Genomic DNA, 6281 nt, shown 5'->3' with positions numbered 1-6281 from the left:
AGCGAGCACCTGTGGAGATCATATCCAGAGGTATGACACAGCCCCCAGTTAAGGGATGGGGCCAACCACCCTTCTCAAAATTTTAACCCAGAATTGCTCCTGTCTAAAGGAAATACAGGGACAAAGAGTGGAGCAGAGACTGAAGGAAAGGCCATCCAGAGACTGCCTTACCTGGGGATCCATCCCATATGCAGCCACCAAACCCAGTCACTATTACAGATGCCAGGAAGTGCGGGCTGACAGGAGCCTGATATGGATGTCTACTGAGAGCCTCTGACAGAGCCTTACTGATACAGATGAGGATGCTCGTAGCCAACCATTGAACTGAGCACGGGGACCCCAATGGAGGAGCTACGGGAAGGACTGAAGGAGCTGAGGGGGTCTGCAACCCCATAGGAAGAACAACAATATCAACTAATCAGACTCCCCTCCCCTGACCAGAGCTCCCAGGGACTAAACCACCAACCAAAAAATGGAGGGACCCATGGCTCCAGCTGCATATATAGCAAAGAATGACCTTATCTGACATCAATGGGAGGGAAGGCTCTTGACCTGTGAAGGTTTGATGCCCCAGCTTAGGAATGCTATGTCGATGATGCAGGAGTGGGTGGATTGGTAGGGGAGCACCCTCATAGAAGTAGGGAGAGGAGTTGGAATAGGGGATTTTCAGAGGAGAAACTGGGAAGGGGGATAACATTTGAAATGTAAATAAATAAAATAACCAATAATTTTTTAAAAAGAGCCTTTTATTCTCCTCCCAAAGGTCGGAGAATCGGTCCCCTATGAAGAAGTAGGAAAGCTGGAGTGATATGAAGCAATCAAGAGCACAGCATGTAGAGGCAGCTTCTAATCTGACAGGATTAAGGAAGTCTTCAAAGATAATGGATATTTAACTACAAAGCAACAAACCTAGTGTGCTCTGGTTCCTGTGGGAGCTGTAGGTAGTAATGCTTAGGGGTACAAAGGAAAATCAAATTAAATGCTAACAATCTGTGCTGGGAGAAGAAGAAATCATAAATCTACTCTTTCCATTTTCCAAAAACTGTTTCTATGACGCTTCCATTTGCATACTTTGCCGATTTGGCAAAGCCGTGGTTATCCACAGTCGTTAATGAGAACAGCCCAAGAGTTTCACTTTTCCATAGTGTTTCAAAACCTCCAGCCTAAGTCATCCTGTCTCTGACCATCTTTAAACATTACACTTAGTATCAGATTATTCCATCACATAGCATTTTATTAAAAAGTATTGAAATAAATGTGCAATGGAAACTCCTGCGGTACAAACACCTTGAAAACAGCCCTGCTGGTGGTAGCTTGCGATCCTTATCTGTTGGGTGATGTTTGAGGGAAGTTTACATGTTGGCTTTACCCATTCTTCTATGTAGTCAGCACTTTCCAAGATCTAATTAATAGTTACTTTGAACCAAATTCTCCTTAAATGCTAAGGAAAATGGGATGGGAATTAGAAAAACTGTTGAGTCAGTAGCCCTGCTCTCCATTCTGCTGTTATTGATCTGGGTCACTGATGAAGACGCAGTTGGGTGTGATTGAAACCCTTTTGCGGGCCTTTTCCCTCTCTCATTGAGCTGAAAGGGCAGCCTGGTTAATGTAGGCCTCAAAAATGTGTGTTGGTTCTAAAATCACAGACTGTGAAGCCCTCTACCCTCTCCATGACCTCCCAACCTTCCATTTCTCAGAGGATCATCTTCCTTTTGGCTCTGCCTTTATTGCAGAGAAACGTTTTGTTGCTCCTCTTCCAACCTCTGACTCACTGCAGAAGTCCCTTTACCCACCTGGGCCCCCGGAATTGGTCTCCTTTCCCACCAGAGCCTCTAGCTGCTTCTGTTCCACCCTCCCACCTGCTCATTCTGGATGCTGCTTGCTCTTTTCAGAAAAGTAGTGGTGCACTTTTGTCCTCTGCTTCCCCGGGACAAAGCCCTGCTAGAAGACATATGACTTTGTGAAAGGGGAAACCAAATCTGGGAGTATCCACTTTGTGAAGCCACTGGTCTTTCCCAATGACACTTTTATGTTTGAGCAGTAAGTGCTTCCTTCCGGCCATGGAGGAGCTTTCTATATCTGGACTCTTTCAGATGCTTGCTGACAGGGGCCTGATATAGCTGTCTCCTGAGAGGCTCTGCCACAGCCTAACCAATACAGTTGTGGAGACTCACAGCCACCACAGAACTGAGCACAGGGACCCCAATGGAGTAGTTAGGGGAAGGAGTGAAGGAGCTGAAGGGACCTTATCGGCATCAATGAGAAGAGAGGCCCTTGGTCCTGTAAAGGCTTGGTACCCCAGTGTAGAAGAATGCTAGGGCTGTGTGTAGAGAGTGGGCAGTTGGGTAGGGGAGCACCCTCATAGAAGCAGGGTAAGGGGGGTTAGGATAGGGTGTTTGCAGAGGGGAAACCAAGAAAGGGAATAACATTTGAAATGTAAATAAATAAAATTACATTTAAAAAAAACGAAAAATTCACATTGGCAAGATAGGATATATGGCATGTTTTTGCTGTTTAAACCGTTTATATAGTATTAATACCCCTAAAATAGATTTGTGTGTTGCTGAAACTTAACTTTCTCATTTCATAGAATGATGTTCTCATTATTTAGAGGTGTTATGTGTGGTAGTTGCTTGAAACAATGTATGTGGGGAGAAGACACTATTAAGCAAACACATCAAAGGAGAAAGGTGAGGATGACGTCATTGTAAAGTGTTCTTAGGACCTGGATGTACGGAACTGTGACTTTCCTCACCTTCCAGTGCACACTGTTTCCATACAAGGATGTCACTGTTTCATTCGGAAATCCTGTCACAGTATTGTGGACAATTTTGTATGTTCCTTCTAGTGCTTGTTAAGAATGGATCTGTCCACGTAGCCTAGGTTAGACTTGAGCTTGCTCTTCTGTGTTAGCCTAACCAAGGGCTAGAATTAAAGGCATGTACCGCCGCTGAATTTTACTTATTACTTTCAACAGAGAGGATGCTGTGTCCTACATTCTCTATGTACAATCTCAATCTAATGCCTGCAGGGTTAGTTTTCAAGACATTAAGATAAACATTTGTTTTCAGAGGGGAAAACTAGGAAAGGGGATAACATTTGAAATGTAAATAAAGAAAATATCTAATAAAAATTTTTAAAATTTTTTAAAAAAGAAAAACATTTGTAAGATTTCTTTTTTTAAAAAAAGATTATTTATTTCTTGGAGATTCTGTTTTTGAACTACAACATGAATTTGCAAGATTTTCATCTCCACATGGTGTCAGAATTTGCTGTCCTTAGAAATTATCTTAATTTGGATCCTGGATAAAATGTATATTATGTATACTGTAAAAAGTGCTTAGCTTTCCCTCAGCTATACACACATCTACAAAACAGGTTCTCATGCTCCTCTCTGCAATAGTCATATGGTGTACTTCCATAAGATTCATAACAACACCTTAAAAAAGAGCAGTCCTTCCCTTTATGTAAAAATTAGGTTATTCCTTTGCATATGGCTCATATTCTTCTTTTAAAATAGGAATGCACAATAACTTAGAAGCAACAGCCATTCTAATTTAATTAAGGATGCAAACTCAATGAGTAGTTATATAGAACAGAAGCTGGGCTAGAGAGAAACTTGGAATTTTGAATCAGAAACTCAAGACGCCAGATGAGCATACATGCCAGAACCAATTTGTTTATTCTAGGGAGAGATTGCAAATGCATGTTACAGTGTTTATAAGCTGAATGACTCTAGTGTTTACAAACTCCCTTGACTATGACGCTCCTTCGGGGCATCTTTAAAAGATGGGAGGTGTTCAGAAGCCCTCTCCGTGAGTGTATGGGAGCCAGAGCAGAACTCTGTGCTTCATCTGGTGCCTCTGGTGGTTCTTACGGCCAGGCAAGTATAGGAAAGGGAACATCAGATGAACTGTCTGTTTTGCTGACTTAGAGAAAGTGTATATATGCAAGCTAACCACAAAAAAAAATTACATTTTTTCTAAGTTATAGCATAACCAAATCCAATCACTGCTTTCTCAGAGTTAGCAGTGGGAAGGAGCCTGCAGGTCTAAAAAATTAATTTCAGTGAAGATCATTTGGCCACACAGCCTTCTGCGGCAGGGTTGTATTTCTAGGTTAATTTATGTAGCAATTCCTTAATTTCCTCCCTCACTGTTTCTCAGTAGTGTATCAGGAATACTGCCATTCCTTAACTAACACTAAAGCAGAAACCAAGAACAAAAGAGCTTTTTGCAAAAGATCAGCTTGTCTCACAAAGAAGAAAGATTTGTGCTCACTTCTCCCTCTTCATTCTGGGACTTTCCTGGTTTGAACTTGTAGAGAGGTCTTGTGGATGCTGGCACAGCCTCTGTAGTTCATATGCACATCAGTCCATGGTGCCTAAAAGAAGATAACAATAAAACCATCCCCACAGGCTGGAGAGATGCCTCAGAGGTTGAGAGCAAGGACTGCTCTTCCAGAGGTCCTGAATTCAATTTCCAGCAACCACAGGGGCTACCATGGACAATGATGTCTGGTGCTCTCTTCTGGCCTTCATACATATATGCAGGCAGAATACTGTGTACATAGTAAATACATAAATAAATAAATAAATCTTTTTTTTTTAAATTCCCAATGACATTGTTATACTGTGGGGCTGAGCCCTCAACAAAGGAGCTTGTTTTTGAAGAGTATAGTAATGTACTCAGAGCCTCTCAATGAACAACAAGCAGAGAGTGAGAGACTGTGGAGCACTCAGGCCTAAGGGGGTCCTTGGTATCACACCCCTCCCCTCCAGGCTCAGGGAACTATGAAGAAGATGAGTTGGAAAGACTGTAGGAGCCTGAGGTGGTAGGAAACTCCAAGGAATGGCACTTTCTGGAAAGGAGTGTTTTTTCAAAGTATAAGCCTGGAGGTGGAGACAGTTTACTATCCAAGCAAGGATGGCATAGTACCACTCTCTTCCGAGTGTGTAGGTGACTCCTGGAAGTAGTAATGGGACTTCAAGCATGGAAAGTATAACAGACTCATGGTGACAAAGGTGTATGCTTTAAAACTTGAAGTAGTTTTTCAGTACAGGCGACACTTTGACAAAGACAAGACTTTATCTGGTCTGGAAAGAGGCCCTAAAACTAAGCATTTTTGTAAGATCAGATCAGAGTTTAATTTTCAAACAAGAGGAAGCTTCCCTGACCATGAAAGAAAATAAAACTTGAGACCTGTGATTCATGTAATTTATGTCAAATAGACCTAAAAGTTGTTTGTGAGCTTTGAAACCTGGGGCTGAGAACATAGCAGAACAGGCCAGGACATGCCCAGGCAGGCCCATCGTTAAGACATTCCTGAGGCTGCTTGGCCATAAAGATAAAGAGAATGACATGTCCAGACTGGCACCTCCCTATCTCCCGCCCTTCTGACCTAAGTTAAATGTTATCTGCATGTACAGTCTGCTGATGTTTAAATGGACCAATCATGTGAAACCTCGCCAATTCCTCCCCCAGCCCCAGCTCCTTTACTATAAAAACCCCTATCTTCCAAGCCTTGTGGTCGAATCCACTGTCTCCTGCGTGAGATACCTTTCGACCAGGAGCTCTGCCATTAAACTACATCATGTTTTTACATCAAGACGGTCTATTTGTTCATGATTCTTGGGTGCACGCCGAATCCGGAGTTGAGTGTGGATTTCCCCACTAGGTTCTTTCAACCACAATCTTTGGACTGTTGCCTAAGCCCACCCTTCCTTCACATCCTAGTTATTTCATTTTCTGTGAGGATTTCTCATATTCTCTCCAGGCAAAGTCAACTTACCTGTCTTCCATTCAGTGACATGGGCTATACAATAACCTCGTCTCATTGCCCTGTGTTAGTGACATATGTGCATAAATGGCGTATGTGTCTTGTCAAAATACTAGTCGGTCAGCAGTGATCTGGACACCAGGATGGTTTAGTGGGGTTTTTTTGTTTGTTTGTTTGTTTGTTTTTGTTTTAGTTTTTGGTGGTTTTTTTTTTTTTGGTTGTTTGTTTTTGTTTTAGTTTTTGGTGTTTTTTTTGTTTTGTTTTGTTTTGTTTTGTCTTTTGTTTTGTTTTGTTTTGTTTTTAAACTTGAAAGGGCTACACGGAGAGATTCTCACCACTAAATGGAAAGTCAAGATATACTGACTGGCTGAGTTTAATCTAATTGGCTCCCTTTTGCTGCAGTCTTTAATCTCCGCTCCATCACAGTGATGCAGCTCAAAGAATCCACCCTTCTACAGACGTTTTTGTTTTTGTTTTGATTTTGCTAATAGTGTGCTTTAGCA

Source organism: Mus musculus, chromosome 13 (genome assembly GCF_000001635.26).
Source record: "Mus musculus strain C57BL/6J chromosome 13, GRCm38.p6 C57BL/6J".
Taxonomy (NCBI): domain Eukaryota; kingdom Metazoa; phylum Chordata; class Mammalia; order Rodentia; family Muridae; genus Mus; species Mus musculus.
This window is presented reverse-complemented; position numbering follows the sequence as displayed.